General features: G+C 42.6%; 1 long non-coding RNA gene across 5 annotated transcripts in view; it reads right to left on the reverse strand.

Annotated features, from left to right (window-relative positions):
* The window catches only part of LOC147026228 (uncharacterized), a 124,346-nt gene extending 106,261 nt beyond the window's left edge, over positions 1–18,085 (reverse strand). For 2 of the 5 annotated variants that reach the window (XR_015058178.1, XR_015058175.1), the window contains exon 1: positions 16,447–18,066. This is a non-coding gene — a long non-coding RNA (uncharacterized LOC147026228). Of the gene's footprint in view, positions 1–16,446 lie in introns of all 5 variants that reach the window. The other 3 variants (XR_015058174.1, XR_015058176.1, XR_015058179.1) reach the window with 3 other exon arrangements.
* Between the last annotated feature and the right edge of the window lie 8,248 nt (positions 18,086–26,333).

A 26,333-nucleotide genomic window follows, 5' to 3' on the forward strand; every position in this document is an offset into this window, starting at 1 on the left:
TCTACTCTGCGACAGACACCGTGGGATCATTTAACATCAAACGATGACCAATGGTGGCAGACTGGTCCTCCGGTTCAATGTCCTTCCAATGAAAGTCACACACAGAGATGCATCACCCTGCTTGTGAAACACAAGGATGACAGTTTATAGCTGGGTTGAGAGTCAAACCGAGGCCAGACAGCTTAAAATCGAATGCGCACAACTCAAAGCAATCCTGTCAGCCACTCCGTAACCCTCAACAAACCACATAATGTATTGAAAGCAATATTTGTTTTAAATACCCACAATTACACCTCAGATTGCCATAATGGCCCAACACTAGCAAGGGAAATATCAATTGGTGTCATCCGTTGCCAGGGGTAATTATGAAGGAAGAGAGAAGGATGAGCGCTTACGTGAGCTATTGAAGCTCGTCATATTTTGTGTTGACTACCTCCGCCACCGAAGGTGGATGGAGGTTATGTTTTCACCCCCAGTTAGTCAGTCTGTTTGTCTATGAGCAGGATATCTCAAAAGGTTAAGGACGGATTCGAAAGAAACTTGGTGGACAGGTTGGGTGTGTGACAAGGACGAATTGATTAAATTTTGGTGAATATCCTGATTTCCAAAGTGATTCTTCACCATTGAGAAATCGGAGCCAAAAACAATATATAATAACATGACATTTCCAAAAAGAGCAAATCGCGTGGGGTAGAACTTCCCGGCTAACAATACGTGTGGAATATGCTGGACCAATGGAGGAAAAGACCCTCCAAATTGGGTACATTCACAATAACATATAATTTATTATTAAAAGGGCGAGGAAAGGTTTTAACACAGAAAGATATGTACAGCAGGGAAAGCAAGAATTGGTGAGGTGCTGAAAAATGAATCGTTATTTACAAGAGAGGAGACAGTGCAGTGTAACACCAATCCAATTCTTACAGTCTTAACTTATGTTAACATGACAAGCGCCGTCAGAAACACTTCCGAGGAAAGTTAGAAAGCAAAGAAAGATGAGAGAAAGTATGAGGTGTTTGCGACCTCTCAATTACCAGGTGAGGTCGACATACCTGCACAGCCAATTGCTGAGAAGGGTGGAGGAGGAGGAATACTGGGGTCTAAGATACGTGGTCGGAGGAGGTGAAACTGAGGGTTCGGTGACATGCAAATGAGGGCAGATGAGATGCAGAGAGGAAACTGTAAAAGGTGCATATAATATCAGTGGGGCCGCACTGAAGGGGACAACCATTCGGGACTTTCCCCGGTAATCGCTGATGCTTCTCTTAGGAATAGGCGTCCACAGCAGACGAGAAGGAAAAGAAAGAAGAAGTAGGTGTGAGAAAATAGCTAAATAACACGTAAGGAGGTCTGTAAGTGTTTGATGCTACTGTCTCTAATGACTGCGCTCGGCCTGACAACTGAATCGCCTGCTCGTCCAGCACTCCGCTCTGTGGACCTCGTTCCACCGTCACTCCATTCTGCCCCTCTCCACCAAGCTCAGAAATCACGTGAACCACCAGCCATGTGTCTATGAGCTGAATTATGAGCAAGCTGAGCGAGCCTGTCTTTCAGGACACACGGCTCTTTCTCGTTACTTGGTGAGGGAGGAGCTAAAAGGTGGATAGGCTTTTACCAGCACTCCCATTGGCGTACGTAGGTCACCCCAGCGCCGGCATTACCCAAGTATGGGTAAAGCCAAAAACATGTCGCCATGATGCTATAGGCTTTCTCACACGACAGAGCTCGGCACATAACATGGTGCTGAGGTGTCTGGTCACGCTCTCCGTGCGCGATTGTGCCCTGTACACCAAATGTGGGCCGTAATTGAGCGGAATGCTCGGGCTAACCATATGATGTTGAATGGAGTTCTGCGCACACTCACGCTCCGTGTTCGTTGCCTGAACGACCAGAATCCAAGTGTCTGTAATGGTACTTGTCTATTCTTTCCTGTTACTCCAAAAGGCGGTGATGGGTGCCTGCGGTGGTAGTGGTTTAGGTGATAGTCGTGGAAGCATAGCGGTGAGTTGTAGTGTGGTGGTTCATTTTGGTTGAGATATCGTGGTTGTGGTTGTTCATTGTAGTTGCAATGCTGAATGTGAAGCGCGCCTCGTTAATGGTTCGATGGTGTGGTGATTATTATAAAGGCATTTGCATCATTGTATGAATGGTGTAGCATTGGGGATAGTGTACGATGAGGGTTGAGGTGAAGTAGCCATTGAATAATGGCGCACGTTTCAAATGGGAATTGGCACGCCAATGCAAATTACTTGCACCTGTTTGTTGTGAGCTTTAGTGTGATATGCATGGCATGTTTGCAGGTTCATGTGTGCAGCAAAGCAAGATAGGTAAGGATTGGGAAGAAAAACCTGCTCAAGGCACAAACAACGCATATTCACCGATAAACCCATCGCACATAAGGGCTATCGAAAACAAATAATGACGACATAACTATCTCGGGAACCGCCATATGTTGTGCGTCATTGCTTTGGGGATGACGATTTCTCAGAACAGTCACTATATATATATATATATATATATATATATATATATATATATATATATATATATATATATATATATATATATATATATATATATATATATATATATATATATATATATATATATATATATATATATATATATATATATATATCAAAAACATATCCCTAGATAATTTTTACATTTCAAGCAGGTTTTGGTCTCCAGGGTCTTAAGGCATGGTGCAGAGGTAGGAAACTTATCGTTCAGTGTCCAATCCGAGAGCATTCGTTAGTGGATGTCAAAGATCCCATGGTTCCTTTTGCAAAGACGATGTGAGCTGTCACCAGAAAGCTGAAAAAAAATCCAATGACAAATTCATACCCAAATCACCTTAAGTTGATCGTTCGGCCTGGCAAGCGAGTTCGTGAAAGACTCGAGCGAAAAACATTCCCTGGCCACCCCGAGTGTTACTACAGAATGCCTCCCTCATGATTTAAAAAATATATATTGTCGAGGCTCATATAGGTGCTAACACACAGAACATATACCAAGGGGATCAGGAGACAAGCAAGGGGGGGGGGGGAAGAGAGAGAGAGAGAGAGAGAGAGAGAGAGAGAGAGAGAGAGAGAGAGAGAGAGAGAGAGAGAGAGAGAGAGAGAGAGAGAGAGAGAGAGAGAGAGAGAGAGAGAGACAGAGACAGAGACAGAGACAGAGAGAGAGAGAGAGAGAGGGAGAGAGAGGGAGAGACAGAGACAGACAGAGAGAGAGAGACAGAGAGAGACACAGAGACAGAGAGAGACCTAGAGAGAGACAGACAGACAGAGACAGAGACAGAGACAGAGACAGAGACAGAGACAGAGAGAGAGACAGAGACAGAGACAGAGACAGAGAGGAGACAGAGAGAGAGAGAGAGAGAGAGAGAGAGAGAGAGAGAGAGAGAGAGAGAGAGAGAGAGAGAGAGAGAGAGAGAGAGAGAGAGAGAGAGAGAGAGAGAGAGAGAAAGAAACACAAAACAGTGAGGAACATTGACATGAGGAGATCTATGGAAGGGAGAGGGATGGGGCGGCGTTCACGAGGTAAACAAGATGGACACGACAGGGACTTTCAGGAAGTAAAGCAGGGAATTTGAAGGAGGTGGGTTTTGGGTGGATTAGCGGGGGTAGAAAAGATCGTGGTTTTGGATGGGGGAAGATAAGAGGTGGTGCTGAACAGCTGTTTTGAAGTCCTGGAGGGAAGAATGGGATTGAAGGGAGTGAGGGAGTTTATTACAAAGGTGGGAAAAAAGAGGAATGAAAGAGTGAAGGTGAGCAGTGATTCGTGATTTTGGTAGTTTACCAGAAGGGGGTTGTTGGTGGACCTTGAATTGGTCAAATGAACCAATTGGAACAGAACTACAGCAGACATTAGCAGGGAAAATGTCCAAAATAAAATCCTAGAGAGATGGACTTCTGTTGGATGAGATCCGGGTCGGGAAGCTGACAGATTGAGTCAGTCCAAATGAGTCATAGAAGTCTTTTGCTGAAGTGCCATGACAGGTGAGAGAGGTACCCACACACAGCCAACTGGCATGATGACAATAGAAGTCACTGCATGTGAGGAAGAGAGAGTTTGGATGAGTGGATCGAAGTCCATGCTTTCGGCGAGCGAGGTGTAAATGGAGTCATCACTGTTTGGTGGACGGTGCAACACACACATAAACATGAAGTGGGAGTGGAGGGGAAGCCGTAACCAGAGGTATTCCTGGGGGTATGGGGGTGTGAGGGTGGTGCATGGAGAGTGAGGAATAGAGTTTTTGATGAAGAGAGCAACAACACCACCAGGATGAGGCTCATATCTGTCATACCGGAGGAGGGAGCAACCAAGGAAAGATACCAGGGAGTCAGAGACGTCTTCAAGGAGGAAAGTTTCTGTTAAACAGATTATGTCTGGTTTGTGAGTGGCAACCTGTATGGAAAGATCTAACACATTAGAGAGAAGGCCCTGGATGTTTGATGTCCACACTGTTTAGGAAGAGGGAGGGGAGGAAGCTAAGTGCAGGGCAGGGGAGGGGAGGGGGAGGGGAGGACAAGGGAGGAGAGGGGAGGTAGGGAGAGTTGTTGATTGTATGTAGGAGATTGCAGAAAAGATTGGGGAGAGGGCCAGATAGGGAGGAGAACAAAGGGTTCAGTGGTGTTGAGAGGAGGCACAGTGAGGAGTCATAAGAATAAAAGGGGCAGATGGAAGCAGGAGATTGGAGGAGGTGGAGGAATTAGTTCGGAGAGAGAGGGTGGGGGAAGGAGTCAGCTTTGTGGATATGAGGGGGAGGGGCAGTTTGAAAAGGGGAAGTGAGCAGGGAGATTTGAGGGGAGGGGAAAAGGAGTACGCTCACTTTGAGAAGGATGGGTGAGGGGAGGGGAGGGGGCTGTGCTGCTGCCCTTCATAGGGCAGTTCGCCAGATGACGGGAATGGGGCAAAGCCTTCGGGACCCTCATTCCTTGGAGACAGGAGGAAAATCATGGGGTAAACCTAAAGGGTCAGATTGCGGTGGTGTGTGGTGGAGTGGTGCTGAGGTGTCATCCACCAGACAAGTCTCCTTTGGTTAATCTGAGGTGGTCCCTTTGGGTGGGTGCCTGGAATGTCCTATCTCTCAGAGGATGATCACCTCTCTCTGTTATCATCTGAGCTCAAGCTTTTGAACATAAATAGTACAGCACTCTCAGACGTCCGGAGACCCGATAGTGGTGAGATCATAGCGAGTGGTTAAACCGACTGTTGGTCTGGTCGCTCTGATGGTTACAATGCCCAAGGAATTGCTGTTGCTGTGTGCAGAAAGCTGTTCCAAAGATATTTGAGGTAACACCAGTCAAAGAGAATATTATGAGACGAAGGATTCGTCACTCCTTGGGTGTCACTGCCCTGGTCTCTGTAAATGCTCTGGGGTGACTGATCTCACCATGAAGGACACATTCTATGCCACCTCGAATCTGTGCTTGATCAGTGCCCCAGGCGAGATACTCTTCTAGTCTTGGGGGATTTCAATGCATCGACTGGAACTGATAGGGATGGTTGAGACATGTGTTGTCTCCATGGGTCTGGAACTGTGAACCAGAAGAGCACTAAGTTCCTTAACTTTGCAAGAAGTCATGGACTTAAGGTGGCTGGTTTATGGTTTCAGCGCCCACAGGCTCAATGCTGTACTTGGTATTCCAATCCTGGTGGTGTGGTAAAGGAGACTGATCATGTGTTCATTGATGGTCACAGGAGGATTATCCAGAACTGCAGGGTCAAGCAGAGTGCTCAGTTCCTCAATATCAACCACAGGTTTGTTGTAGCACCTCTGAAGTTGCAGCTTAAATCTTGGAAAATGGTGCTATCCCCGCCTTTGCTGGGTGGTGGCAAACTCAAGGATGAGAGGGTAGCTGAGGAGTTTGCAAACAGGCTGAGTGGGGATCTGGGGGTTCTGGGTGCTTTGGGGAATCATGAAGAGTTGTGGAATGCCTTCAAGACCACCGTTGTTGATGTTGCCGGTGGATGTCTTGGGCGAAGAACCGTCGGGTGAAGAATAATTTTGTCTCTCAAGGGACACTGGATACCATTGACTAGAATCACAGGGCCAGGCTTAATGGCAGAGCAGAGCTGAGCTGTTCAGGGAGCTGAGGCATAAAAATGTACGTGCGCCAATGACGGACAAGTAGGCCTATGTGCGAGGAATCTGTGAGGGGGTAGAGCATCACCTGTGGTTAAGTGATTCTCGTCCTACTTACAGGTTGCGCATTGCTTTCCTCCAAGCTCGTCCCTCAGTGCGCAGCAGTTAGAGCAGAGGGGGTGGGGGGGGCTCTTGACAGAGTCTGAAGTGAAGGAGAGTTACTTCAAGCAGCTATGGAGTGCAGGAGAGTTGTGAGAATGGAGAAAGGAAATGTTGTAAGAAATGGAATTTTTAGACAAGGTATGAAAGGGAAGGTCGAATTGAATTCAGGATTTTGAAGAAGAACAGGGCAGAAAGAGGAAGTTGAAACATTGTAAAGAAAATGTTTTTTTTGGGGGGGGGTTTCTCTTTTTTAACATTAGGGAAGAGGGGGCAGAGTAAAGGAAAAGTTTGAATTAAAGTTTGTGAAGGTGTATGGTGAATACCTTCATGATCAGAGTGGGATTGGAAAGGTGAAATGGCAGGGCAGAGGAGGAAGTCACGTGGTTATCCGGGGGTAGAAGGTGAGAAAGGAATTTTTTTTTTGTTCGGGTTTTTTTTCCCATATAATTTAACACATGAAACAGAGGGTATTGTTGGGAGGATTTAAAAGAGTGTGGAAGGAATGTGGAGAAAATAAAAACTGAAGGCAGCAAGGAGAAAATACAATAAACACAATCGCGCACAGACGGGAAGAAGAGTTAGCCTCGAGGAAATCCGACATGAAAAGACCGACAAAAACTCACCAATTAGCACAAGTTTGAAAACAAAACCGAAAGAGGAACACACAGTATACCCGGAGACAAAATAACAGTAAGAACGTGACAAAAATGACCGGAAAACGTATCTTTAAGAAAGCCTGCAGAGACACTGGAGAGAACACCACCGCCGCTCAAGAACCGGAACCGAAATTCCCAGAAGAGGCCAGAGGGGGAGATGCGATGATTGACCCACGTTTTTATATTCGTTTTTTTAAGTCAAATAAATCTTATATCTTAAAAAAAAAAAAAACATAGAATGTGGTTACCAGGATGTCCGTGTCAATACGAATTCAATTACATTGTAAAAACTGAAAAGCAAAGAAAACAACACTCACCTGCACATTGTGGGGTCGCTTCTTCGTGCATACTTGCAGTGGCGTTCATACCGGCTCAACCGGAGGGGACTACATAATAGGCTTGCTCTCCGTCTGTCCGTCCATCCCACCTCTAGTTTTTCAGACTCTCTTTCCCATCTGGCCAAACCCTTTAACATATTCAACTGAAACTTGGTACATGGCTTTATTATGATAAGTTTAACCCTCTAGAGCCCCAGGCAGGGGTTATTTTTTTTTGTTCACCCAGAACATTTCGTGGGCTCTTGAGGGTTAAGAACAAGTTCGAGTTTCAGGGGATCTCATCAATTTTTCAGTTATGCCCTTTTTGGACTGACAAAATATCACATATTATACATGCGTCAGTGTTCAGCTGCCCGAACTCCACCCCACTGCTTTACTCCCATTGGCTGGAAAACTGGCCTGACTCCACCCCAATTAAAATCATGCGTCGCTATTGCATGAAGCAGCACAGATTAGTAGGCCTCAGGCCTTAGGCCTGGGTTTTAGTCCATGGCCCAGTGCAATTGGAATGATCCCAGGTATATTACCACAATGTATTGTATATGTGCATAGGCCGTACACACGTTTTGGCTTCATGTATGTACATGTGGTTATTTTTTTATTATTATTTTCAGCACCGAACGTGCCATTATACACCACCCAAATAAAGGAACGTGTTTATCGGTGCGAAAAATTTGGCTAAAACCGAAATTACGCACAAAAATCTTAATTACCTCTGCCACCGAAGGAGAAGGAGGTTACGTTTTCACCCCTTTCTGTCTGCATGCAAGCACGCAGGATATCTCAAAATGTTGTAGACGGATCCGGATGAAATATTGTTGCCAGGTTCGGTTTGTGGCAAGGACGAACCGATTGGATTTTGGTGAAGATCCGGATCCGGATCCCACTACTAGAATTTTTTGAAGTGATTCTTCACCATTGAAAGATCGGACCAAAAACGATATACAGCATGATATCTCAAAAATGTATTTGGCCCGATATGTTCTCGGAGATCAGGCATTGCGTGGCAGAGGTATGTGCTCTCCCTCGTGCCTTCAAATTACAGAACAAATCCGAGTTTCAGGGCGTTTTGTCAATTTTTCACAGTTATGCCTTTTTTGGACTTCCAAAATATCACATCGGAAGGGGATACATTACAAAGGAATTCTCACTCTTGTCGTCGATATCAACATGCATCACTTTGTTGGAGTTGTGCACATTTAGTCCTGTATCAGAATAATCAGTTCAGTTATGAGAAAGGCGGTTCGTGTCCGGACAGCGACTGGTTCCGTGAACATGAAATACACTTGAAAGAATAATTGTCACAGATGTCCCGTTTGTTTGGATCTGCAAGATGATCCGGAAGTACTCTGCCACATGCTTCATCATCACATCACACGAGATCCTTTAAGCTTCCTGTTGTAACAACAGGATGAAATATCCCCACAAATTTCGAAATGAGGGCTGCATCATGCAATGTTGATGACGTATTTTCCATGCTGAGCCCAAAGCCCACTTCCTCCCTCCCCCCCTCCCCCAAACTCCCTATCGACATCCCAGTGTAGCCTGCCTCCCTTTTTAGAACCTCACGAACATCAACGACACCGCCACGCTCGAGAAGACGCGAGCGATCGCAACTGCTCCTTAATTCAAAGCAGGGATTCGCCATTTTGCGGAGAGGTTGTCAAAATGCAATTGCTCCTGAAGTGATTGCTCTCGCTTTGGTAATAATAACTCTTAACCTTGCTCTTTGGCAAAGTTCCTGCAGAAGGGGAATTGGTGGAATGTATTTACATCGATATCTCATAGCCATCAAGAACGTTTGAGTAAACATGTGATTTTATTAATGTAATCAAGCACTGTATATTATAATGTGTCGTCTAATACATACCCTGATCTGTATCCACTGCAGCGGTCCCATGAGGCTCCAGTATAATTTTGAGACTTCACGATCAGGATTCGCAGATCACGCGTCAGTATTTTCGTTTTGTCGTCACCTTTTAGCCCCATCATCTCACCTGTTCTCGAGAACAATTATTTAATTATGCTCGAGGTCCAGCTTTTATCGGTCTAACAGTCTTGAGTCATGAAAAAGATCTTCACCCAAACGAGCCAAACAATAATGGTAGAAATTATAAACTCACTTTTTAGCTAAGACAAGTCAACGGCGATTATCCAGCAATATAAATATGCAGGGGTGGATCCTGAAATTTTTAGGGGGTGTTCACTTAAGGTTAAGATGTTCTCATATTGCAAAATATAGCACCAAGCCTTATTCAAGTCAATGTAATCGTCGAGGAAAAACCAGTTTATCTATCCAGAGCTAGCAGTGTCCGAACATAAATTTACTTACTCCACAGGAAAATTTGGGAATATTGAGCGACTTGACGAAAAGACCTCAGGCCTGTCACCAAGAGGAAAAACCGGTTAATCTATGCAGAGCAGCGTCTGACAATAAATGTACTTTCTCCACAGGAAAATTTGGGAATATTGAACGACTTGACGAAAAGACCTCAGGCCTGTCACCAAGAGGAAAACCAGTTAATCTATCCAGAGCAGCTTCTGACCATAAATTTACTTTCTCCACAGGACAATTTGGGAATATTGAGCGACTTGACGAAAAGGCCTCAAGCCTGTCACCAAAAGGAAAACTGGTTAATCTATCCAGAGCAGCGTCTGACCATAAATTTACTTTCTCCACAGGAAAATTTGGGAATATTGAGCTACTTGACGAAAAGGCCTCAGGCCTGTCACCAACTGATTCCCAAGAAAAGCTGAATATTTTTGAATCTTTGCAATGGATCTTAAAAATAATGTAAATACACAAAATGTTTCTAACACTAATCAATGAAAATATCGAACGGACAAGCACAAAACGCGGAGAAATGACCCCGAGCACTAAACCTCAACTCGCCATTGTGGATAATCAGATAATTAATTATAGCAATGGAAGATGTAGCCACTGAAGCATTGAATTTCCTGGTGAAATAGTTCAGGATTGTATTGCACTTTACTGTGGGACACCATCCCGAAAATGTTGCCTTTCTCTTCGGAGCAATAACAAAATACTGAGTGGCAACGATTAATACAGAAACAGCGGCGAAAAGTATCGCGGCTCGGATTAATTGCCGATTGGCCAACGATATATCGCACGACGATCATGTGACATAATTATAAGGGTGGAGGGGGAGGGGGGTCACGTGCACCCGGTGAATTCCCCCTGGATCCTCCATTGACATGTGTCCTCGAAATAAATAGTCAAACAACGTGATCGGATATGCAGAGAGTGATGGCAATGATTAAATAAGTAAAAAAATAACTACTTAGTGCTGTCAGTTGTCACAAAGGGCATCGAGAGCCAGCACTGGCCTCGAGTAAAACAAACTCGGGGCCTGCACCCCCACCGTTTCTCTCTTTTTATAACTTTTTAAGGAACTTTCTTAAATAAAGATCCTAAATGAGAGTAGCAACAAGCTCATAAATGAAGCAAAATCATTGCAGCAGTCTTTTAAGCTCACAGTACAAGTGTTGAAAAGTAAATAAATAAAAAGCTCAAATGGGTGGAGATCCATGTCCTCTTAATGATGGTCATAAAAACGAATATGACGTCATAAAAACGAATATGACATCATTGTGATGTATCAGGTTTGCGATAAATTATCTGTGCTAATGCCCGGCTTGATTCCCGCAAACAAAATTCAAACAGCTTGCCGAGTTTCAGAGATAATGATATAGGCGATTTCCATTAGCGTCGATATTATGACGTCAACTTTTTTTCTAGGAAGAATTTCCAAAATCGGAGATGGTTACTGCCTGGGCGTGGGCTTTCTGCATATACATGCCAAGTTTCACGAAGATCTGATGAAAACTCTGGGTTGTAAAACAAAAAAATGTCAAAAAAGAGGAATGACATCATAAAAATTAATATGACGTCATAGTGATGCATCATATGTGCGGTAATTAATCTCTGTGAATGCCATGTTTGATTCCTGCAAGCAGAATTCAAAAAGCTTGCATAGTTTCAGAGATAATTTTTTAGGCGATTTCCATTAGCAGAGATATTTTGACGTCATAACTTTTTTTCCATAAATATTACTAACACCCATAAAATAATCATAACAGAACCACCCATAAATATTATGACTAAATAAAACCACCCATAAATATTACTACAAAATAAAACCACCCATAAATATTCCTGCTAAATAAAACCACCCATAAATATTCCTACTAAATAAAACCACCCATAAATATTCCGACAAATAAAACCACCCATAAGAATTCCGACTAAATAAAACCACCCATAAATATTCCTACTAAATAAAACCGCTCATAAATATTCCTACTAAATAAAACCACCCATAAATATTACTACGAAATAAAACCACCCATAAATATTACGACTAAATAAAACCACCCATACATATTACTACGAAATAAAACCACCCATAAATATTAATATGAAATAAAACCAGCCATAAATATTCCTACCAAATAAAACCAGCCATAAATATTCCGACTAAATAAAACCACCCATAAATATTCCTGTGAAATAAAACCACCCATAAATATTCCTACTAAATAAAACCACCCAAAAGTATTCCGACTAAATAAAACCAGCCATAAATAATCCTACGAAATAAAATCACCCATAAATATTCCTACGAAATAAAACCACCCATAAATATCCCTGCGACATAAAACCAGCCATAAATATTAATACTAAATAAAACCACCCATAAATATTAATACTAAATAAAACCACCCATAAATATTCCTACAAAATAAAACCACCCATAAATATTCCTACTAAATAAAACCACTCATAAATATTCCGACTAAATAAAACCACCCATAAATATTAATACTAAATAAAACCACCCATAAATATTAATACTAAATAAACCACCCATAAAAATTACGACTAAATAAAACCACCCATAAATATTACTACGAAATAAAACCACCCATAAATATTCCGACTAAATAAAACCACCCATAAATATTACGACAAAATAAAACCACCCATAAATATTCCTGCTAAATAAAACCACCCATAAATATTCCTGCTAAATAAAACCACCCATAAATATTCCTACAAAACAAAACCAGCCATAAATATTCCTACAAAATAAAACCAGCCATAAATATTCCAACTAAATAAAACCACCCATAAATATTCATACTAAATAAAACCACCCATAAATATTCACACTAAATAAAACCACCCATAAATATTCCAACTAAATAAAACCACCCATAAATATTAATACTAAATAAAACCACCCATAAATATTAATATTTATTAATATTAATACTAAATAAAACCACCCATAAATATTAATATTTATTAATATTAATACGAAATAAAACCACCCATAAATATTAATACTAAATAAAACCACCCATAAAAATTACGACTAAATAAAACCACCCATAAATATTACTACGAAATAAAACCACCCATAAATATTCCTACTAAATAAAACCACCCATAAGTATTCCTACTAAATAAAACCACCCATAAATATTCCGACTAAATAAAACCACCCATAAATATTACGACAAAATAAAACCACCCATAAATATTCCTGCTAAATAAAACCACCCATAAATATTCCTGCTAAATAAAACCACCCATAAATATTCCTACTAAATAAAACCACCCATAAGTATTCCTACAAAATAAAGCAGCCATAAATATTCCGACAAAATAAAACCAGCCATAAATATTCCAACTAAATAAAACCACCCATAAATATTCATACTAAATAAAACCACCCATAAATATTCATACTAAATAAAACCACCCATAAATATTCACACTAAATAAAACCACCCATAAATATTCATACTAAATAAAACCACCCATAAATATTCCAACTAAATAAAACCACCCATAAATATTAATACTAAATAAAACCACCCATAAATATTAATACTAAATAAAACCACCCATAAATATTAATACTAAATAAAACCACCCATAAATATTACTACTAAATAAAACCACCCATAAATATTAATACGAAATAAAACCACCCATAAATATTCCGACGAAATAAAACCACCCATAAATATTCCTGCAAAATAAAACCACCCATAAATATTCCTGCAAAATAAAACCACCCATAAATATTCCTACTAAATAAAACCACCCATAAATATTCCTGCTAAATAAAACCACCCATAAATATTCCTACTAAATAAAACCACCCCTAAATATTCCGACGAAATAAAACGACCCATAAATATTACGACAAAATAAAACCACCCATAAATATTCCTGCTAAATAAAACCACCCATAAATATTCCTGCTAAATAAAACCACCCATAAATATTCCTACAAAATAAAACCAGCCATAAATATTCCTACAAAATAAAACCAGCCATAAATATTCCAACTAAATAAAACCACCCATAAATATTCATACTAAATAAAACCACCCATAAATATTCACACTAAATAAAACCACCCATAAATATTCCAACTAAATAAAACCACCCATAAATATTAATACTAAATAAAACCACCCATAAATATTAATATTTATTAATACTAAATAAAACCACCCATAAATATTAATACTAAATAAAACCACCCATAAATATTAATACTAAATAAACCACCCATAAAAATTACGACTAAATAAAACCACCCATAAATATTACGACGAAATAAAACCACCCATAAATATTCCTACTAAATAAAACCAGCCATAAATATTCCGACTAAATAAAACCACCCATAAATATTACGACAAAATAAAACCACCCATAAATATTCCTGCTAAATAAAACCACCCATAAATATTCCTGCTAAATAAAACCACCCATAAATATTCCTACTAAATAAAACCACCCATAAGTATTCCTACAAAATAAAGCAGCCATAAATATTCCTACAAAATAAAACCAGCCATAAATATTCCAACTAAATAAAACCACCCATAAATATTCATACTAAATAAAACCACCCATAAATATTCACACTAAATAAAACCACCCATAAATATTCATACTAAATAAAACCACACATAAATATTCCAACTAAATAAAACCAGCCAAAAATATTAATATTAAATAAAACCACCCATAAGTATTAATACTAAATAAAACCACCCATAAATATTACTACTAAATAAAACCACCCATAAATATTAATACGAAATAAAACCACCCATAAATATTCCGACGAAATAAAACCACCCATAAATATTCCTGCAAAATAAAACCACCCATAAATATTCCTGCAAAATAAAACCACCCATAAATATTCCTGCAAAATAAAACCACCCATAAATATTCCTACAAAATAAAACCACCCATAAGTATTCCTACTAAATAAAACCAGCCATAAATATTCCTGCGAAATAAAACCACCCATAAATATTCCGACGAAATAAAACCACCCATAAATATTCCTGCAAAATAAAACCACCCATAAATATTCCTGCAAAATAAAACCACCCATAAATATTCCTGCAAAATAAAACCACCCATAAATATTCCTACTAAATAAAACCACCCATAAGTATTCCTACTAAATAAAACCAGCCATAAATATTCCTGCGAAATAAAACCAGCCATAAATATTCCTGCGAAATAAAACCAGCCATAAATAATTCTACTAAATAAAACCACCCATAAATATTCCTACGAAATAAAACCACCCATAAATATTCCTGCTACATAAAACCACCCATAAATATTCATACTAAATAAAACCACCCATAAATATTCCTGCGAAATAAAACCACCCATAAATATTCCTACTAAATAAAACCACCCATAAATATTCCTACTAAATAAAACCACCCATAAATATTCCTGCTAAATAAAACCACCCATAAATATTAATACTAAATAAAACCACCCATAAATATATGTACTAAATAAAACCACCCTTAAATATATGTACTAAATAAAACCACCCATAAATATTCCTACTAAATAAAACCACCTATAAATATTACAACAAAATAAAACCACCCATAAATATCAGTACTAAATAAAACCACCCAAAAATATATGTACTAAATAAAACCACCCATAAATATTCCTACTAAGTAAAACCACCCATAAATATTCCTGCTAAATAAAATCACCCATAAATATTACAACGAAATAAAACCACCCATAAATATTACTACGAAATAAAACCACCCAAAAATATTACTACTAAATAAAATCACCCATAAATATTCCGACTAAATAAAACCACCCATAAATATTCCTACTAAATAAAACCACCCATAAATATTACAACAAAATAAAACCACCCATAAATTTTCCTGCTAAATAAAACCACCCATAAATATTCCTACTAAAGAAAACCACACAAGTATTCCTACTAAATAAAACCAGCCATAAATATTCCTGCAAAATAAAACCAGCCATAAATAATCCTACTAAATAAAAGCACCCATAAATATTCCTATGAAATAAAACCACCCATAAATATTCCAACTAAATAAAACCACCCATAAATATTACTACGAAATAAAACCACCCATAAATATTACTACGAAATAAAACCACCCATAAATATTACTACTAAATAAAACCACTCAAAAATATTCCTGCATGGACTAATTCCACCTCAGTGTGTATAAGTGTGTGCGTGTGTGTGTGTGTGTGTGTGTGTGTATGTGTATGTGTGTATGTATGTGTGTGTGTGTACGTACGTGTGTATATGTGTGTGTATGTGTGTATGCGTGTGTATGCGCGTGTGTGTATGTATGTGTGTGTGTGTGTGTGTATACGTGTGTATGCGCGTGTGTGTATGTATGTGTGTGTGTGTGTATACGTGTGTATGCGCGTGTGTGTATGTATGTGTGTGTGTGTGTATACGTGTGTATGCGCGTGTGTGTGTATGTGTGTGTGTGTGTGTGTGTGTGTGTGTGTGTGTGTGTGTGTGTGTGTGTGTGTGTGTGTGTGTGTGTATATGTGTGTGTATGTGTGTGTATGTGAGTGTATGTGAGTGTATGCGTGTATGCGTGTATATGTGTGTGTGTGTGTGTGTGTGTATGCGTGTGTGTGTGTATATCTGTGTGTGTGTGTGTGTGTGTATGCGTGTATATCTGTGTGTGTGTGTGTGTGTGTGTGTGTGTGTGTGTGTGTGTGTGTGTGTGTGTGTGTGTGTGTGTGTGTGTGTGTGTGTGTGTGTGTGTGTGCGTGCGTGCGTGTCGTTAAAGTCCATTACTTCGGTCGACAAACCTGGAGACAGGACGTTGTTGACGCCAGCCATTCGCATCTCCGTCACCGATCGGTTTAATATCCCATCCGCCTCCGATTCCGCACCATCCGTGAGTGAGACACGAACATATCGTGAAACTGTTCCTCTTGGCATTTCGTCGCCTCAACTCGACTCTTCCCATTACAGTTTACATCTTCATTTTCTTCAATGGCCACAGTTATTCATTCCCACGTTCTTGTGCGGGTTCGCCGGGGGCAGTTTGGGCCCAAGCCTTTCACGAACCGGCTGGCCAGACCTTATGGTCGACTAAGGTTTCGGCAGGAAATTGTAATTTGTTCAGTGAGCCTGTGATAACTCACCGACTCTTGGCGAAGGACAGCGTGGGATATTTAACATCCACCAAATGGCAACCAATTCCGGCAGAAGGGACACCAAGATGAACATGCGTCCGAGGGATGGCACATACATTGATGGATAACCCTGTCTGTTGTTGTTTCGTAAATTCCTATAAAGCAGGTCTGCAGCTGCTGGTTGCATCATTTTTTCTGGAAGTGCGCCTGTGTCACTATTACCAGTAAGCTGGTACTCATTTTGTCCACCTTAAAAGGATGACACGCTGAGTCAACTCACCTGGTGTTATTTCAACAGCAAAACAGGGGTTCCAACCTAAGATCTCAGGCCAGCCACCTGAACTGTTCAGCCAACACCAGGCATACCCTGTCTGTAAAAGAATGTGATGGCAGTTTTTAGCTGGGTCGGGATTCGAACCCAGGCTCGACAACTTAGAAGCAAGTGTGTGTACCTCTCGGCGCTCCAGGTCATCCTTTTACAGATTACATCATTTAATTATTTTTATCTTTATACTGATCTAAGGTGCATGGAGGAGATTGCATATACCTATCGGCCACATTCTGGAGTGTGGCCAATGACAGCAGTTGGGATCAGTGTTACAGTCCAAGGACATTTATATAAACAAGAGGCGAGCACGTACGGTGTATATGGGATTTGAACCTGTGTTCCTTTCCGACTTAGCAGACTTCGACAGAAGATCAAGTCGAAAAGAGATAGTGCCTTGATTTATGTTTATAATGGGCACACCATTTGGGCACCATTATGTATTACTATCGCTGCGATAATAATTATTGTGCAACAAGTCAGTCATGAAGTTTAAAAAAAAAAAGTCCGAAAAAAGGTGAAATTAAACCAGAAATGTTTTCAAAGAAATCCACCCATTGTGACAAAGGGGCAAAAAAATCAATACAACACTTTGGTGTGGGAATCGTTTCATTAAAGTTTGCTTTCCAGAAGGTGGGGAGCCGAGTCACTTGGCGTTGACAAATGTGAACCGTGGGAATTAAAGGATTCGGGCGTGGTGGCTGTGAAGTTTATGGACGAGGTTATGTGGTTGCCATGAGATTTTAATACCTTTTATATTGAAGCACATCGATCTCGAAACGCAACTTTTTGATGCAAGTGACGGAAAATCAACTATGGTGGAATGCGGCTCCGGAACAGGAATGTTGGACCCAATGGCCAGCTTTCCTCGTGCCATCAATGAGTGATGTTTTGTTCCACAAATGTTTCATCTCATAAATATACATTGAGACCCATCAGCCTGCAATGGAAATTAGCACCACATGTATCATACTAAAATACGCAACTTGGTGTCTGTCTGTCTGTTTGACAATCAGTCGTTACTTATCCAATCTCAACCAAACTTCACAGGATTAAGGGTCACATGATGGAGGTTGTAGCGACTTTATGTGCCGCCACCTGGGTCAAAATCTGTGTTAAGGTGTGTAGACAGCTTATCGTGGCGTTTTTCCAAGGCCATTTCTAATAACAATAGCAACAATAGCAACTAGAAGGGCACCTGGTAGAGCACATACCTCCGCCATACAATGCCTGATCCATGAGAACTTTCTGAGATATCGTTCAATATGTCGATTTTGGCCCTTTCTGTCAATGATGAAGAATCACGTTAAAAATTATAGTGCCGGGTCTGGATCCGGATCTTCACCAAAATCTAATCAGTTCATCCTTGTCATACATCCAACCTGCCCAACAAATTTCATCCGAATCTGTGCACAACTTTTTGAGATATCCTGCACATAAACAACCAGACAGATATATAGACAGGGGTGAAAACACACCCTTCCACCTTTGGTGATGGAGGTAATTACACCATATTCAGTGATAAAGAAGCAGGACATGAAGAATTTCACGTTCGGATAACATTTTCTCATTTCAAAATGGTGTGTCACCAATAACAATATTGGCATGTTAATATCAAGGTTATTACAAAATCATAGTATTAAGAATAACAAGTAAAAAAGACAAAATGTTATAGCAACCATTGTTTTAAAAATTTTGTTGTACGGAGTTAAAGGGCTAGTCCACATTTAAATGTATAACCAAAATGACTGCCCGTTTACCAGTTGGCCATCTTTGATGAGATCACAAAATAAAGTGAGGTGCACGTGTATGCCAGCATGTACTGTGCTTATGCCAAGTTTGAACAAAATCGGACTAAGCATGTCTGAGAAATGGTTGGGGACACATTTAAGAAGGAAAATGGCCGCCAGTCAGCCATCTTGGATGTTATCTCGAAACAAAAAGAGATGCATACGTAATCCTTAATTACTTATTTGTGTGCCAAATTTGAACAACATCGGTAAATGCATGCCCGAGAAATGGTTGAGGACGTGTTCAACATCGGGTTTTTTAAAAACTAAAATGGCCGTCAGTCAGCCATCTTGGATTTGAACTTGGGGTGGGGGGGGAATGATGTGCATATGTATGCCATCATGTATTGTCCTTTTGTCAAGTACGAATAATATTGGTCCATTCATGTCGGAGACATGTTTTCGGACGCACAGACAAACATGAAAATCGAGAGCAAATACACAAGCCCCCGTTTTGGACTAAGTCAAACAGGGGCTAAAAATAATCATAATAATGTATATATATATATATATATATCTATATATATATATATATATATATCAATATCTATATATATATATATATATATATATATATACGTTATATATCTATATATATATACGTTATATATATATATATATATATATATATATATATATATATATATATATATATATATATATATATATATATATATAACGGAGCAAGCGTATGAGATAATGTATGTATGTATATACATATTGTTGTGGGCCAGGGGTAGGATGACAAGACCACCAAGGGGGGGGAAGATATCTCGGGTTCCCACCAGACTCCCCGGAATTGCAGGCCGCTGCACACGGATAATTCCGTGACGCGGCGGGTTGATAACCGATCGTGAACGCCAATAACTCAACCGCGTGACCTCGGGTCCTCCAGTCAATGGGTTAACCGGGTTGCCTAATTAATCACATGATTTAATTACCGGGGAACACGTCCTGAGTACGCCTTGTCCAAACAAGATCACTTTACCGGATCGGATGCAGCCAAGCGACACTGCCAAGGACGTACCGGCTAAAAGGAATGGATCGTTGAGAACAAAGTCCCGGCTAAGTTAGGATATGGACCATGCTGGATCAATGAAAGAAAAGATGAAAACAAGCTGGGAAAATTTCTACAAAGGGATTTATTAATAAACAGGCAAGGAAAGATATGTGGCACTGTGACTATAGCTTTTATTGTTGTCTGTAGCAGGAATAGGAAGAAATGTGAGAGGTGCGGAAATACACAAGCAACTTACAAAAGCAGACACAGAGCAGAGTTATCGCGATAAAATTATAGTACAATCTTAACTTAAATGAGGACAGGTGCCAGGACACAAACACACACGCACGCACGCACACGAAGAGGAGTTGACGAAGAGAAAAAGGAGAGGATATGAGACTAACGGTCTCTCAATACCTTGCACGATTGCCCGATTGAGGGAAAAGTTTGGATATAATTATTGATGTAGGGTTGAGTTGAGGTAGGAGATATCTATCTGTCTATCTATATTCTATATATTACTAAAATTCTCATCTTGTATATATGTATGTATGTATGTATGCATGGATGTACATATGTATGTATGTTCCCAAAATACAGCCAAAACAGTACACGATAGCACAAAAATATCAGCCCATATTACTCACCATTGTCCAGCGGTGTGCAGTATCAAATTTCATTTAAATCGGGCAAAGAAATTTTGTTTTTAAAAAATCAATTCCCGATTCAGTCAAGTACTCTTCGGGAGTATTTGATCAATGCAAACAACCTCAGCGGTATAGTTCGCTGGAGCTATCTGCCCTTTTTCTTGAAATGATTTATTTAAAAATCTCAAACATTTAGCACAGACAAAGAACGATTTATTTTTAAGCATAAAATAAACATCGCCATTTTGATCTAATACTTCCGTGTTCATTAATAAATAAAATTGTGTTTCGAAGATTACGCACAATAATTTATTAGACTTTATTTTCTCCGGTTTTTTTTTCACATTGACGTGCAATATCAAGTTTCATTCAAATCAGGCAAGTAAAAAAATTATTTTAAAAATCTATTCCCGATTCGGTCAAGTACTCTTCAGGAGTATTTGATCAATGCAAACAACCTCAGTGGTATAGTTTGCTGGAGCTATCTTTTTCCCTATTTTTTTGAAACGATTTTTTTTTTCATCAACCGGTCACAACAGGACCCCAACGGGTTCACGGGTGGTCTAGTATATTGCCAAAACTCTCATCTTGTATGTAGTGTTGTAGATTTCCCGCCCGTCAGCGTGCGAACGACCGCGTCTAACCAATAGCGGTCGCTTCGCCCACCGAACGGACAATGCAGTCATGGCTTTCTGGATCAACGCCGGAAACCAGCCACGGGTGTGTTTGTAACCACACCAAAACCTTGTCCGCACTCTACCCGCACGCTACAGGGTCCGATCGCCAAATCTTCGATTTACCTAATTATTCACGCGGGTAGGTTACCGAGAGATTGTACCTCAACGGGACCGCTTGGAAATGAGCGGCTAAAGCAGCTCGCTTCCTTTTGGGATAACTGAGCGGGGTATTATCGCGGTCCCGTTGGACCCGATCACTTTACCGGCTATTTAAAAACCAACTATATTCCGAGTGCAAGATGGGGCAGTTCAATGAGGGAATGGACGCAACGAACAGGTTTACAATCACACAAGGACATTTATTATAATAAAGCACGTATGCAATTAAACAAGGCAAAACACGTATGCAATTATACAAGCAACAAAAGCACGACAAAAGAACTACAACCGTCTACTTATTATATACAGTCACTTGCACTTAACAGCAGTTCCTACTTATTAGACGGGCCCACGGACACACATACGCGCGCGCGCGCGCGCACACACACACACACACACACACACACACACACACACACACACACACACACACACACACACACACACACACACACACACACACACACACACACACACGGAATAGTGGCAGAGGCCTTTAATAACTGACTCCAGCTCGGAGGACAGGTGAGCTGAAACCTAGAGCCTATCTCGAACCTCTCCACCTCGTGTGGTCTTAAAGTTGTTCGGACCCAGGCTCCAGCGAGAGCGAGCTGGATCCAATCGCCGAGCCGCAATCCTTCCCGAGCTCCCGCGCTTCTCAACACGTGCTGGTGAGACGAGGTGCCGGTCCTTCCCGTCGATGCGTCGCTTCCCCGAGGAACCACCTCCCGCGCTTCTCAACACGTGCTGGTGAGACGAGGCGCCGATCCTTCCCGTCGATGCGTCGCTTCCTCGAGGAACCACCTCCCGCGCTTCTCAACACATGCTGGTGAGACGAGGTGCTGGTTCTTCCCGGTGATGTGTCGCTTCCCCGAGGAACCACCTCCCGCGCTTCTCAACACGTGCTGGTGAGACGAGGCGCCGAACCTTCCCGTCGATGCGTCGCTTCCCCGAGGAACCACCTCCACGAAGAGGTCGATGAGTCGCACCAAGCCGGGAACCAAAATGGAGAACAAAGAGCTCCACGAACCAAGAAGAAGAAGCCACCACTCGCAGCTCGAGCTGAGCGACCGGCTTAACTTCCTTCCAAACAGGGCAGCTTGAAGCAAAAAGCTCTCCCGAGCCAAGCAGAAGCTGAAGCTCACGGAACCGTCAAAGCAAAGATCCTCCAAAAAGCCTCCTCCCGAGCCAGGCCTCAGCCGAAGCTCACCGAGCCAGCCGAAGCAAAAAGCTTCCACAGGCCTCAACCCTAATGCAAGCGAAGCAGGACCCGACGGTCTGCTGAACGACTCCCCTCAACTCCCTTCTCCAACTCTGCGCTTCCAACTCTGCCCTTCCAACTGTCCCTGAACAAAAGAAAAAGATCTCCTCTTATCCTTCTCCGGCCCCCCTCCCTCCTCCACGCCTGGCGTGAATCATGCCCTCGTGATCCATCCCCCCCCCCGCTCAACCACGGGTGGGAGGGAGTTATTGACATCTTGAGTCACGGGACGGCAGGGTTCTTCCTCTTCGCAGAAGAGGGGGAGGGATGTCTCCATTGTTCGTTCCCTAACAATTATATCGATCCGCAGTGCATCGAATCGATTTCTGAACATTTAAACAATGAAAGGTGAGCTATCTAGGGAACAAGCAATTATTGACATAGCTGACTAAAGGAACCTGTATGTTGTGTGCAATCGAATTCCCAAATTCGTAACACTACCCCCTCCCCTTTTTATAAACTCGTCCCGAATCGTCAAATTTTCATGTGACCAGCATGTGTAAGTTTTCCCCAAGTACATTCTACCTTCGGATCCCTGAGTGCGACATTTCTTTATACATGTCCCAAAAATAAATAACCTCATGCGCTGCGTAACTAACTAAACAAACTCTCAGACTCATTCGGACAACTTAACTAAAATTGCCGGCGCTAAAACAAACATGCAGGTGAGGTTCCACGTATTTGCAATTTTCACTCAACTTAACCATGACTTAACCATGGCCCAGGAATTGTGATCTGTGAAAGGGGAGAAGGTAAAAGTCGTTTCAAAGTCCATTGATGCAGGGGAATGGATGAGATGGTCGCAAAACACAAATGAACATGATGGATGCAGGGGCTGCCTGCAGGGCAGTCCTAACAAAACTGGATGTTCCTGGCACACATGGTGATGGATGGACACAGGGGCAAAGGCAAACAAGGGCGACCAGGCATGGGGTCATGGCAGAGGCAGGCAACCTGGGCATGGCAAGGCAAGCCCATGCAGAACAGGCGGCTGCAGCACAACAGGCTGGCAGGTGAAGATGGCCGGCCTCTGGTGTGGTTCCATCAGGTTTGGAGGGAGTGCGGTGGTGCCGGCCGCACTGAAGGTGGGCTCGGACCGAGCCTACTGTCTCCCCCCACTCTATCGCCTTTGCCTGTCTCTGTCCATACCCACTCCCTTAATTTGCCCCAAAACACAACAAAATTTCACCCCTCTTTATTTTTATTTCCCTTATATAATTGTCTCCCTAACCCCCTTTATAGTCTTTGTCTGGCTAACCTAGCCTGTCAACCTAGCCTACTCCCAACGCCTACATTCCGTCTCTGGAGGGGAATCGGGAGAGACTAGCGTCCTGTCTCAAGGCCCAACAAAGCCTCAGAATGGCCTCCTCAGAGTTCAGCGATCTACCAAGGTGGGTCCAGCGGCCTATAACGAGTGAAGGGATGGATGGTGCGAAGGGGTACATCTCCTAACTACCCTAACATTTATTAACCTGAAACTACCCCGGGGCTTTCAAAAACGCCTCAAACTTTTAAACTATCGGTTCTAAAAACCATGATTCCCGTCGCCTGTGTTGGTGTCCATTATAAATTTGGGCCTTGCCCTCAAATTTTCATTCGTGCCCTTGCACAATTTCCTGGCTGGGCAGCGTGGCTCAACTGGCAGGAACCCCCCCCTGCCGAACTCTAACCATGGCACCCCCAGGCCCGCAGGCTGCCTCCGAGCCTAGCTGCTCCCTATAAATGTGGGGGGTTGCCCTCTCTGGCATTGCCCCCCTCCGATGCCCACGTGGCGTGTTGATGCCCTGGGTCCCTTTCCGAGGGTCACCCGTGCCCACTACACTGCCCCCGTGGCATTCTGGCGCTAGGGGTCCAGTTTCCGATGGGTCGCCTGTGCCCACTACACTATCCCGGCCCCTCTTGGGCCCTTGGCCTACTCTTGCCGACTAATCCGGTGCCCGGGGTGCCCTCTAAACAAATACTCAACTTTCCACAGCCACGCTCCCAGCTGGTCCATGAACTCCTGCACCCCTCCAAATGGGTTTCGTGCCTTCTCTCGACACCAACAACAAAACGACCTCATGTTAGTAAATTTGAATAACCCACTAGCTAACATTAAACTGACCCCGGGGTCACTTGGGTGGGAATCACTCCTTCCCCCCAACCAGTCATTCGCACCATGCATACCACATTCGCTCCACTCGCACACTTGGGCCCACTGTCCCACACTCATTCCTCACACACTTTCCATTTCGCAACTCACACCAACACTCCATACTGCCATCCTTCTAACTAAATCCCATGACTAACTCGTGCTCCCTCGTCATCCCTTAAAACTCATGCACATTCCATTTACTCTACGTAGCTAAGCTACGTCCCCTCGACACATTCCATGTCTGTCCATATATCCAAAAATCCAACAATTCCCATTTCCTAAATCTGAACTAAAATCCCTCGAACTAATCCATTCCACGGGCTCCATGAGGCCTTGTCCCTGCCCCATGAAGCTGGTCTAACTATAGCTAACCCATCCCCCTAACTAGTACTTCCTGTGCCCTCTGACAGGGTGGGGGGTCTTCCACCCTTTGCCCAGGGAATCCTGTTCACCCTAAGCGAGGCTTACTTTTTTTTCCATGCGCGCACCAGCACGACAACTCGCAACCTGCGCTCTTTCCCCGTGACGTCATGCCAGCTGTTCGCGTTTCTCGCACCTCGTCCCTTATCGGACGGTACCATCCGGCAGGGAATCCCCTCCTGCCGGATTCCAACCATACATGCAGCCACGACGTCACCCTGCGCATTAAAAACAAGCCTCGCGTTTTGAGGGGTTCCCCACGCAAGCACGTGCTCTGCTCGTCGGAGCTTCACACACACGCTCGCCTGGAAAACCCATCCGTTCCAAATTCACAATCCAGCCTTGCTTCTGTCCGTCTGTGGGGTTGGCTCGAATCCACCGCGTGTGTTTCCGGACCGGGTTTCACTCGCATAGCCGCGCATGTGGCGGCCTCGTGCGGAGCACAGCACGGACCCCACGCGAGCTGCCGTGCAAACCCGGCACGGTTCTCAAAACAGCTACGGCCGCTACCCGGCTTTTGTCCCTCATCTGTCGCAGTCGTCGTCGCCATTTAACGCGCACACTCCTGCATGCCATGACGCTCACACACCTCACCATGGCACTTGGAAATGCGGTTGTGCCCTCTTTCATACCAGCCGCCATTTATCTTTCATACCGCGACCTCACACACGCGGTTTCTTTCACACACGGCACTTCTCCCTTAAACACCTTTCCCTCACGCATCGTGCTTCTTCCATACACGGTGTTTCACTCACACACGGGGAAATCGCTTACACACAGGGTTTCACTCGCACAATGCGTGCTTTCCAGCACGCATTTCACCACACTCGTAAAGACACACACACCGGGACGACCACGCTGGGGATTTGCGCTACCTCAAACGCTCCCGGGGTCTCCATACCCCCTAAGCTCCACGTGCACCCATTCACAGCACTCACCCCCTCTACCTCGCAAGGCTCAACCGGACTAACCTCATCGCGATCCGCCTCAAGGGGGCACATTTCCTCCCTTCGTTCCTGAAGGAGGCTACCCTGCTGCTTGAATCTGGTCCCAACACATTCCTCAAGCTCAACCCCATTGTCCCTCACTACCTCCATGTGTGTGTGTGTGTGTTTGTCCTTTGTGTCGTCCACTTCACCCCCTC

Source organism: Eptatretus burgeri, chromosome 5 (assembly GCF_056783735.1).
Source record: "Eptatretus burgeri isolate ZD-2024b chromosome 5, Ebu_testis_v1, whole genome shotgun sequence".
NCBI lineage: Eukaryota > Metazoa > Chordata > Myxini > Myxiniformes > Myxinidae > Eptatretus > Eptatretus burgeri.